We start from the raw sequence: 12758 nt of genomic DNA on the forward strand, positions 1-12758 counted from the left end.
TAATATAGAAATATATATCGTTTAATTTTTACTCTTCTAAAGATCTATAATCTCAAGCAAACATAAAATGTAATCAAATTACTTGATTCCAAATTTTCAGGCAATTTGGTAAAATGTAATTATGTTTTTAGGATAGTTCAGCTTTTGAATGACAGAAATTATAATTAATTTTTTTAATTTAGTTGTGTTCTCAGCCGAAGCATTTTCTATAATACCATTTTAATGACAATACTTGGCCTACGTTATTTATACTAATCAATATGGTTATGAATTCTAAGTCTGTGTTGAATCTCAGATCGTGATATGGCTCTTAAATCCAGTACACTATTAGTTACGTTATAACAGATCCCGAAGATGATTTGGACTTATAATATTCTCGGCAGTTGTTATCACTGACATTATTATATGTTGTCATAGCAGTAACTAAGCCACACAAGCAGTACGATGAAAAACTATTCATGAAAATTCATGAAAAATCTAGATAGATTGATGAATTACTGAAGGTAATCTTTAAAGCGAGGCTTGCTATTTAAAATCTCCTTAAATTGAAGAAGTTATGACAATATGAAATTCATGTCATGTGAGGTGGTGCAAATTCTTTCATGAATAAACGTGAATTAAATCACTGTCATCCCCCTCGAATTTATACCAAATTGCAGATCTTTCCAGGTAATTTATTCTCGTGATCTTTTTAGTTTTATGTGAATTTATTTTCTCGTGTGCTCGGCAGCACTGCCAGTTATAGTGACGTTTGCTATACGAGCCCCGATAATCCGCCCGACACTCGCAACTGCGGTGGTTAACAGTGATGCCACTTTTCCCAGAAGTTAAATCCGTAGATTTGGTTTTATACTCGTACATTCACATAACATTAACAACTTGGAGCTTTAATCCAAAGACTTCCAAGAACGATTGATCGGTGGCAAATAGATGTATGGTTACTTTTCAAATTGGATATGCCAAATAAAATTATGATGCAACAATATTAAATTATTTTCAGTTGATATAAAAGGCAGAAATATGTAGATCTACGAATAAATAATCAGGTTGGCATCGCTGGTCGTCAAACATAAGCAAAAACATCAGTTGTCAAAACCTTTCGACGCGTCTGGTTGGATGTTTTTGTGGTTTCTGATAACCCCGTGATTGAAACAGCTGCGAGATTCGTTTAGTCGGTTGTTGTAAAGTGCAGCAGATTTTCAGTGGTGTTCCGTGGTTGAATGTTTATCTATATCATAGCGGTTTCGATTAAATTCTGTGCAGAACTTAAATTCGGTACTGTGCTTCATTTGTAAAATCCGTTTCAGGTAAGTTCTGTTCCATTGTGAACATTTAAAAGAAACTAGAAAACTAAATTTATTCGAAGTAACCGAGTTCCAGCAGACCAAAGTTCATTTTCAATTATCAGTGGCGGATTACCAAATCGCCCTAGAATGTTGAGTTTGTTGAATGAAATGCAGTAGAAGTTTGACACAATGCAAAGTTATGACGTAATTGTCATATTTCGTTTGAATTTCAGGAACGTGAAAGTAAAGAAAATAAGGTCAACCGTAATTGACTAGTTAGAGTGCTTCTTTCCAATAAAAGTTCAATCGATTCGGGTTTACAACGCTAGATTCAAGGCATTCCTATTGATTAGAATATTTATCAAATATGACTCATCTAAGAAGATTCAACTGCAATATAATACGTCACAAGCGCCTATCGAACGTTTGGTATAGAATAAATGGCTTGAAGAAAAGTTGAATATCACTAACAAAAAAGTTTATAAATAGATAATCTCGCGACTGCCACTGATTGCATTTTTTTGATGTAACATCTACTATGTGGCTGTTAGTCTGACCGATTTGTTCTTTCGGTTCGTTCGCTGTACGGTCGAAGAGCGCAAAAATCGATAGTGGACATATGCACCAACGCAAATTCTAGTAGCGCGTTGGTGACGGGCGCGTTATCAAAATAGTTTTGTTAACGGTAAACGTTAAAAGTGTAATATCTGTAGATCTGTTTATTTGGAGAAATCTTTAATTTTCTGATGGTGCATTTAGACATACTGATTGGGGTTTATACAAAAATTTAATTGACGACTATTGAGATTGCTTCATAAAAATCACCAAATGTACCGAACAATGCCATTGGTTTTTAATTTTCGCATGTTTTAAATTTCTTGAATTCAATTCTTTATAGGAAACGATATCTTACATTTTATTATTTTTCATACTGAATGATAAAATTATAGTCATACTTATAGATTATTTCTAGCTACTTCTAAGATTCTAAGAAGAAAAAACCGGGTGAAAAATTTACGATACTTCCATTGTAAGCAATGCGAGAATACGAAAGAAATGCGTCTTATCTTTGTCGCATATATTAGAAACTGAACTAACTGATTCACTGGGTACATTAAAATGCCCTTTTTAATTCACTTGTGATAACGCGTTTCACACGCCATTCAAATAGTCTCGAGTATAAGATTACATTTCCCGAATCGGAAATTCTGAGTGATAAAAATCAACTATTGCGATGATCTGTTAATATTACAATTTTAATAACAGAGATATCATAGATACTTGTTTGTTTAATAAATTAATATTTTTTTCTCGGTAGCCGGCTGCCCAGATCAACCAATTTAACCAACTAGCAATTTTTAACGGTAAATGATAAAGTGGAAATAACAAACAATCAAGACGCGCGTGAAATCTGTTGACCTTTGTATGGTAATTAAAAATGATATAATTTATAGACTATGTCATTACAATGAGTCAACTATTTTGTCTAAATCCTATTCACTCGTTAATTTTGTAGCAGGTAATACCATTTAGAAAATATAATGAAGTTTTTATTCGTTACGCAACAGTATTTCAAAATTACCTTCAGTTTCCTCGAATAAGAACTGTGAATCAAGACTTCCCGGAATTTCAATATCGGATATTGTTGAAACGTTCTCTCGGGAAGTCTGTGAGTTTAGTGGTGCATCCGAGCATCTTGAAACCGAACATACTAAGTCGCACGAGAATACTATCATTACTGAAATTTATTCTAACAAATATCCTCTTTACAGGGTGATATGCGCAAAAAATATGAAAATAAGTACGTTTCTCAGTGACGGCTGAACCGATTCTCACGAACTTAAATTCAAATGCAAGGTATAATTACATCAACGTTTTACAGTACAAGTGTGTTGACCCTTTGGCCTTTCATCTTTGTTGTTCATACGATTCGTTATTAATAATAGGTGTTTTAGTTCCTCTTGTTTTACATACTAATGTTTAATTATAATATTTATTTTAATTGATTAATATCTACCTACTTATAACTACCCATAACCTAAAACGTACAAACAAGGATGGCTTTTATCGTATCAAAGAACGCTCACTCGCAACTCTTCCACGATTGAATCAGTGCCATCAAAGAGAAACGGAAATCATCGCAACAACAAAAAAACCGGCATGGTACATTTTACATAGAATAGACACTAGTGCGAGAGCGAATTTATCTCGATGAACAGTCTGAGAATCAACGGCTAGCACGCTGCTGTGGGGATTCTCTCTGAAGCAACAAACGGTCGCTTATTCTCGTTTCGCGATCCGATTCTGTATGGGCAGTGGATAATTGCGATATAATCATTTTACTATTGCCGCTTATTCTAACTATGTGCATATAACCTTTGTGTAATTTGTGTCTATGAAAATGCATGTGAATGCTCCACACAAGGGTTTTAAATATTGAAACCTAGTATGAGAATCATCAAGTCGAATCATCGATTCGATATTCTGCGATAATTGTCAACTTGCGATTCTCTCTTGGTAAATTCCACACAGCGGCGATCATTATCAGACTGAAATTTTTTTTAAGGGCCATGAAATACTCAGAGTATGAAGTGGAGCGAAGAAATGTAGAAAAATTCTCTCGAAGTTCATGCATTGAGGGACTCGAATTCTTGTAGCATCTTCTACCGGATTGAAAATGTTGTATACAATATAGATAAAAATCGAGCAGCTTCTGTCAAATTTTCAGCAATCACCAACACTGCGTACAAATTTTGAATTATTTTTATTTCAGAGATTGAACACCTCTCTTCAAATTTCGTGCAGTATTTTTGTTCTAGTATATCCAGGGAGGCCATCTCATGTACTTCACTAGTCCTTGTCCAAGGGGGTAGATTTAGAATCATTTTTAAGATCTTACTTTGAATGCGCTGAAGCCTAAGCTTGTGCGTTCGTGCACAGCCCCGCCAAACAACGACTGCGTATTCAATTGCGAGGTAGATGATTTGTTTATAGACAGCCATCTGATTCTTCAGACACAGTTTAGATGTTCTACAAATCAGCGGATACAGAGACCTAATGAGTATGCTGCATTTTTGAACGATTTTATCAACATGTGACCTGAATATCAGATGTCTGTCAAAGGTGAGTCCTAGATAGATAATTTCGTCGGACCATTGGATGACCTCATTACAGAATCGTATTCGGCATTCGTCTGATGGAACAAGTTTTGGAGATCTTGAATGTGGAAACAAGATGACCTGAGTTTTTGCTGCATTGATCACAATTTTCCAGCTTTTCAGTTAGAGCGTTAAGAACTGTCTGTAGTTTATTCTTCAGAGCATTAATGACATGACCTTTGTAAAGAATGGCAGCATCATCAGTAAATTCTGACAGAACACCACCAACCGGAAGAGGTGGGATGTCTGATGTAAAAATGTGGTATAGGATGGGACCTAGGATACTTCCTTGGGGTACACCAGTAGGAATAGTAAATCTTTCTGAAAGTGCATTATTCAGAGAAACCTGGAATGCTCTATCTGCAAGATAATTTTTGATAATTTTAATAAGATACATGGGAAAATTATACCGATGCAGTTTAAACACCAGGCCATCGTGCCACACATTATCGAATGTCTTTTCAATATCCAATATTGCCATGGCAGTCGTTTTGGACACTGATTTGTTTTGCTGGATGACGTTGTTAATCCTTGTGAGTTGGTGGATGGTGGATCTTCCTTTCCGGAACCCAAACTGTTCTTCCAGTAATATATCCTGTTCATCTGCGAAAGCAAGAATTCGCCTTTGTATTGACTTTTCGAACAGCTTGGATAGGGCAGAGAGTAAGCTGATGGGCCGATAGCTCTTGGAAAAGGAAGGATCTTTCCCCGGTTTCAAAACTGGGATAACTTTAGCTAACTTCCACATTGAAGGGAAGCCAAGGACCCAGCACCTGTTGAAAAATTTTAGCTAAGAAGACAAATGAGCAAATACTCAAATGTTTCAGCTCAATGTTAAATGTGTTGTCGAAACCGGGGGCCTTCATATTTTTGGCTCGCAGTGACTGTACTTTCCTCAGGAATCAAGCTGTGTGATTGGTCAACCTGAGCTATGCTATCAGCAACGGCTCTTTCATGAGGACTAACAATGTTGAGTCCTAAATAGTGAGAACACACAAACTGCTGGCCTAGCGCATTTGCCTTCTCTACTGGTGTGATTAAAGGTATTCCTTCAGTTGCGTCCTGGGGTGACATCAGAGGAGGAATAGGAAAGTAAATCAATTTCTAAACTCGCCTCAAAACTACTCCAATCGGTAGTCATTGTCAGTAGACGATCTGACAAAATAATTTCGGACTTCCTGGTTCCCGGTTATCGGCCGAAGATTGTAGGCATAGACTCAAAAATAGATCCCAGTCCTTTTTCCCGAATCGACTTCGGCTATTCCGGTTCCAGGGTTCTGGTATCGGAAGGACCTGAAATTTCCCAGATATGGCCTAACCGATCTGTATACTAATTCACTATATAGATTATACTAGTTTATGGACAATCCTATTTTTTATAGTTTTTTCTTATTTGGCTTAACGCGGCCGTTTTACAATAAAAAAAATATTTATTTTGTTTTGCTGGATTTTGTAGTATTTTTTTTTCCTTGGAGGAGAGGAGCTTTCGCTGTTATCTAGCGAATGAAGGAGGAGCAGTGGGTCGCTATTCACGCTCCCGTCCATTGGTTCGGGATCACTGTTATTGGCGGAACAATCGTTACTTATTTGACAGGTGTTGGGTAAGTTGCAAACTGCAGCTGGTGTACTTTGTTCTATAGGAGATACTGATGGTTTCGTTGAGGGGGATGCTTCATTGTTGTTCACAGGTGTACTGGGGTTGCTTGGGGTTGGTGTAAAGGAAGCACCGTTTTCCTTTGGTGTAGTTGTCTCCTTGTCCAGTTTATCACATGGCTTACCGTAGTGAACAGCTTTTTGGCAATATTGACATGTGGCCATCTGATTGTCTTAGGTAACAAGTGATTTGCCTGGTATTCTTGTATCCTGACTGAAAGTCACATAAGAAGGTATAACCTTCTTCAAGCGCATGCGTAACAAACGTACGCCATTTAAAATATCGGGAAAAAAGTTCTTCCTCTAATGTTTTCGTGTTCCACATAGTGCACATTGTTATTGGCTTTTGTGAATTGAATTGCATCCAACTCTTTATAAAATTGGATGTAAACAACATTATTTGTCGTATTGCATTGAAGTAAATGCACACGTTTAATGTCAAGATGCATTCGCTCCTAAAGCCAACCTTCAAGTTCTCATATCGAAGGTCGAATTTTGCACTGTCTGAAGTCAACAATAATTGTATTCTTTCGTAGCGGCGGTAGCTTTCGTTCATTTGGTTCACTCATTTCGAGATAGTTCTATTGTTCACTACACAATACTGTACTTGGATTCTTCCGTCCCGAACGTAAACGGTTTCGTTTTATCGCCTGACTTGGATGAGACGTGAAAGCGAACTGACAATCATATTTACCTTATGATCAAAAAAGAACCGGAATTTTATTAAAAAACGCAAAATTTCAATTTTTAATAAATTTCTTTATTATCGCCTTCAAAGTACTCTCCTCCTGCGGCAATACATGCATGCCAACGCTTGATCCAATTTTCCATACAAGTTTTATAAGCCGCCGAAGGTATGGCCTTTAGTTCACGCAGCGAATTCTCTTTTATGGTCTCTATGGTCTCAAAACGCGTTCCCCGCAATGGTAATTTGAGTCTGGGGAAAAGGAAAAAGTCACACGGGGCCATATCTGGAGAGTACGGGGCTTGGTTGATGATATTGGTTGAGTTTTTGGCCAAAAATCATCTCTTTGGCCACATCAACACGACGCTGTTTTTGAATGAAATTCAGCTTTTTTGGCACCCGCCGAGAAGCGACGCGTTTCAAACCCAAAACATCAGTTAAAAATTCCATAAGAAATGCTCAACACCACAGCAATATCTCTAATCGGTACAGAACGATTTTGCAACACGATTTGCTTCGCCGATTCAATGTTTTCTTCAGTAACAGATATTGTTGGGCGGCCAGGGATCTCATCATGATCCACCTTTGAAGCGTTTATACCACTCGTACGCCTGTGTTTTTCCTAGACACGATTCACCAAAGGCCTTTTCTAACATTTTCAACGTTTCGGAACACTTAAATCCATTTGCAACACAAAATTTGATGCACGAACGTTGTTCTAAATTTTCATCCATTATAAAAATCGCCACACGAAACATTTTCAACTTCCTTGTATAGACGCCAAACCAAAACTAATCGTACGATATGTGTCAAAATTTGACAGAATGTGTACAAAAGTGTTGCCAACGTTGAGAGAATAAAAGTTTACCGATTGGACAAGCACGGGAATTTTAAAATGAAAATTCCGGTTCTTTTTTGATCATAAGGTATTTTTCAAGAATTACAGGAAATTATTTTGTAGAATACCACACATTTATGTATGAGGATATGTGAGATATGAGAAAGGCATCAGTACACCACTAGTATTAAAACAGTTTTGTTTCTATTTCTTCGCATTTCACCTACGACTCATCAGTGCTTAAAGCAGTTCAACTTGAACTACCATTTCGCGCCTGGAAGTACAATTTAAACCGTTAAGCAGACGCAAAGTTTAAACTATTGATGCAACCCTTAAATAATATTGCACAGGTGTAGTATTATTTTTGACTTACTACTGGCCGTTGCAGAATGTGAACATTTAGGAGTTTTGTTCGTTTGTGCTAAAAGCTCATATTTTGTTTCTATTTATTCGCGTTTCACCTTCGGCTCATCAGTGTTTAAAGCTATTTGAACTGCATTACTGATGAGCCGAAGGCGAAACGCGAAGAAATAGAAACAAAAATAAATCTGTGGCAAGTAAGCGTAATAACGATTTATTAATTTTAGTTGTTTGACGTAAAGCCGCCATAACTAAGTTCAGTTTTTGCAATGACTGAGCGGAAACATATATTTTGGAGAAGCCAAATGAATGAAAAACTAACAGAAAAGATGAATTTTTGGAAAAAGATACGCTCAGAGACAGGACTCGAACCTGCGTTCTTATGCATTCCGTGCATACGCGCTACCATTTCGCCACTCTGAATATTGTTTTAGTCACTCTAAAACGCCAAACAGACACAATAGCGCGTACATCCAACATGGTCTACATCCTGGCCGTCACCCGACCGATACCTTATATCCAAACACCTTCTCTGTCCATCAAACACTAGTCTTCTCGCTTTATACCTATTTCTCCGATCAAGCATTCCTCATTGTTTTCAAAAATTTCGAGTTGTTTATGGTTATCCTAAACTGTTGATCATATGGCTGATGGCAAGTAAAAAGAATTATGTTGCTACGTTTAGTACAACTCGACATCTTCACGATTAAGTTCTACCCATTCTTCCTCAGAGCAAACTTTGAAAAGGCGCCTCATAGTAAAGTGAGTCGTATTCACATCAAAATAAAATAATTTGATATCAAACAAATACTGAAGTCAAACAGTCATTTCAATCTGATGTTTCTCTCGTAACCAGATCTTGTTTGTTCTCATTTTTTCTTCAAATTCCTACGCTTTACAGTACAGGTACAGGCGAACACATAAACATTCGCAACGGATGGAATATTTGCAGTTCCTGTAATCTCGGTAATATTGGACGCAGTCGCCGCACTGAAAGGGTTAAAGACGATAATACAAACAAATACATCGGTACAAGTTGCCGAATCGATTGAAACGCGGATGAACACTACGAAATTTATTATCAGATGAATTATTCAGTTATAACATAAAATCATCATTCTGATGGTGCAAGTTTCGTTCATTGGTCCGAACTCCTTTGGTTCAATAAACAACGATGTTGAAAAGTTTAAAACAAATTGTATAAACAAAAATTTGATTTTTTTTCCGAATTCAGTTAAATTCTTTGTATGCTGATTATCACTGAATTCCCGGCCTTTTACATCAACCGAAGGCAACGAGAGATAACCTACGCCAATACCCGGTTGGGCGCAGTCCGTGTTCGGTGTTCGAGGGCGATTAGCACATTTTCTGTTTCGTGATTCTGGGTGCGAGTGTACTGTCTGTCTGCGGTAGTTGTCTGAATGGTAGAAGCAATCCCGCGCGTCAACGACAACCGACAACGATTACCGTTGTATGGGCACAGTTGTATGTATGCACGGTTCATTCCATTCATTGTGACAGCGTAGAGCGTATTACAACTGGCCTCCGAACGTATCTGCCAGTCGGCAGCGGGGCAGTGTCTTGCGATGAACTGACGTGGGTAGTTCGGTTCGATTTGAACAGATTTCGGCAAGTACCGTAACGCGGATATAACAGTTCCTACGTGGCCGATTTGTGTGTTTCGCGGTCACCAGTTGTGCACCAGTGAACCACCGGTGATAGTGATTGTGACAGAACCATACACCGTTCGTGACACCGCGTAAGTGACCGTGAGTTTGATTAGTTTTGTTTAGTCAGCTATTGGCAATTGCACAACATCCGATCATACGATCCTCACTCAAGTACGGCAACAGGCCTCACTCGGTGGATCCAATTCTCACTGATTAGCATTTGACTTCTACTGGTGTCAGCAAACGAGGTACGGTCAACAGAACACAGCCACACGCTAGAACCTTCTACCCATTGGAAGTTCTTGCTGAGTGGTTGCTCCAATAAGGACTAGTTCTTCAAAAATAATAAAGTAACACGTGTACCCCATCGCTGATAGCATGTGATAGCGGCGTAACAACGGGGCCAATTACTCAATCAGATCCGTTTGAATTGATTCCCACATTCACTGGCTCAATTGATGCAGAAGCCTTGCTACAGCACCCGCTCGGTTCTGGTTGATTCCAATGAGCGGTGATGGAATGCTAGTGACTATTCTAGTGTCCCGATGCAATGACATGTGGCACATATTTCCTTCGTCGCAGTTGCAATTACGTGCACTGAAGATAATTTGTTTCACCTTACGATGAGATTGACTTTTGTTTGTTTTTCTGTATTTCAATGTCACCCTGTGCGTTCATGGGAAAGCAATGTTCTGATACCACTTCGACTGTCGACTTGAATAATTTTTGTAATGTATGAATATTTCAAATCTGAAATAACGCCATCTTATCAGCACTTATTGTCTTTAACGGTTTACTGCCAAAGACTAGTCAATGAAAAATGCACATTCAAAAAATTCACCATTCCATCAATGTCAAAACAAGACAGCTGAATAATAACGAACGCACATTACAAGTCAATGCGTTGGGAAAATGCACAAAAACTCATGCTAATATAATATGCAGAATGCTTGTAAAATCTTCGGTGCGTACACGAAAACACCGGATTGCATCGATTATGCGTGAGTTTGTTCACCCGGCGGTCTTATCAGCTATTAAGCTATTTAGCTATTAAGTCCAAGACAAAATTCAAACAAGCCCCAAGCTTGCTAACCTTTAGAATCTTTACACAAAGCTCTGATGCATAACCAGTGTGAATGTTTGTTATTCGATCTTAAAGCCGAATATCTATGAGTTTATCGGACTAAACCTGTAGTCCTAGACATATGTGGTTCTGGTTCCAATTCAAGAGAATTTACTGATTAACTCGATCATTTCTACTATCTCTTACTCTGAAAAAAGCAAGAGCCACGCAATCATTCCAGCATCGCTATAACATTTCAATACCACTTTTGTAGAACGATTTACTTTTTGTCTCAAAATAGGCCTCAGCTTCAGTGATAACCTCTTAATTCGTGAGAAATTTTTTACCGGCGAGCATTTTTTTCAGCCAGTAGTCGCTGGGAGCCAAATCTGGCGAATATGGTGGTTGTGAGAGCAATTCGAGGTTCAATTCGTGTAGTTTTGCCATTGTTTTGATTGACTTGTGACACGGTACGTTGTCTTGATGAAACAAAAAAAAATTTCTATGCCATATGCGGTCGTTTCTTTGCAGCTTTCAAACGCTCCAACAACACTATATAACATTTACTGTTAATGGTATTTCCTTTCTCAAGATAGTCGATAAATATTACACCTCGCACATCCTAAAATACCGAGGTTATAACCTTTACAGCCGATTGTTGTGCTTTCGCGTGCTTTGGACGCAGACCACTCAGATGACGATCATTTTGATTCCGGAGTGAAGCGATGAATCCATGTTTCATCCATTGTCACATATCGACACAAAAATTCCGGTTTGTTACATTTCAATATGGCGAAACACTGCTCAGAATCATCAACACGTTCTCGTTTTTGGTCAACAGTGAGCATACGCGGCACCCACTTTAAACAAACCTAGACCTAGTGAAGTGACTGTGACCCTTATTATGGGTATCACTTCACGGTGGAAATCAAGTGAAGTGGATGTAGGTCCTTATTACGGAAGTCGCTTCAGAGACAAAAGTAATTACTTGGATAAACTTAATGTCATTGTGAACATCACAAAAGCAGAATTTTGTTGAAAAAAATAGTTTTTTCCACCACATTCACTTCACTTGATTTTCCCTATTATCAGTATCACGCATAGTGAAGTGATCACTGTTGTGGAAAAAACTTATTTTTTCAACAAAATGTTGGTGACGTGATAATGACATCTAGTGCACCCAAGTAATTACTTTTGTCTCTGAAGCGACTTCCGTAATAAAGATTTACATTCGCTTCACTCGATTTTCACCGTGAAGTGATACTGATAATAAGGGTCACAGTCACTTCACTAGGACTTTAGCCCATTACGATTCTACTGGCACTAATAATCCTTTCATGTCGGGGTTCGAACATACGGCAACTTACTTGTAAAATCAGCGCCCTATGCATTGAACCTCCAACCCTGGCCGTCTTACTCCGAATGTAGATTTAAACTAAGTTAAAAGTACTGTAGAAATTTTGACATAAATGTCAAACTGCATTTTCTATTCGGAATTCTACTCTCTCCGAATCCAATCCCTGATTTACTGATATGCTTGTTCTGACTTCTGTTTTCTACTACGAATATTGGTTCCAATTAAGTTAAAAGTACTGTTGAAAGTTCGAAATGAGTCAAACTTTACACGGAATTACCCGTGATCGCAGTACAACTAAAATACTAGTTGTATTTTTCTGAATTCGATTGAAGCAAAAAAATCAATAGTAATTAAAATACAGTTCGATTTGGAGGGAAACAACTTGTTTTAATCCACCTAGTGCTGTAATGATGCCTCATGTTTTCTTAAATATTAAATAGCTGATGAATCACTCGAAAAAGCTTTTATTTGAAGTTTGAATAAGAACAAAAATGTTTGTTTGAGTATACACTAGCATAATCGTTCAAATTTTAATATAAATTCTGAGTCTAAAGGAATTCTTCGTTTTTTTTGCATTTTCGCTCTACTTTAGAGATGGTCAGGTAAGCAATTTCTTAAGTCCGAACCCGATCCGTACCCGATAGAAAATAAAAACCTATCCATACCCGACCCGAAGCCGAAAATTTTT

General features: G+C 37.8%; 1 protein-coding gene across 4 annotated transcripts in view; it reads left to right on the forward strand.

Moving 5' to 3' along the window:
• The first annotated feature begins 1086 nt into the window (after nucleotides 1-1086).
• LOC131432719 (choline-phosphate cytidylyltransferase B-like) overlaps nucleotides 1087-12758 on the forward strand; it is an 83166-nt gene continuing 71494 nt past the window's right edge. The window contains exon 1 of one of the 4 annotated variants that reach the window (XM_058599186.1): nucleotides 1087-1307. The gene's annotated coding sequence lies outside the window, so the exon portion shown is untranslated. The other 3 variants (XM_058599187.1, XM_058599185.1, XM_058599188.1) reach the window with 3 other exon arrangements.

Source organism: Malaya genurostris, chromosome 2 (assembly GCF_030247185.1).
Source record: "Malaya genurostris strain Urasoe2022 chromosome 2, Malgen_1.1, whole genome shotgun sequence".
Taxonomy (NCBI): domain Eukaryota; kingdom Metazoa; phylum Arthropoda; class Insecta; order Diptera; family Culicidae; genus Malaya; species Malaya genurostris.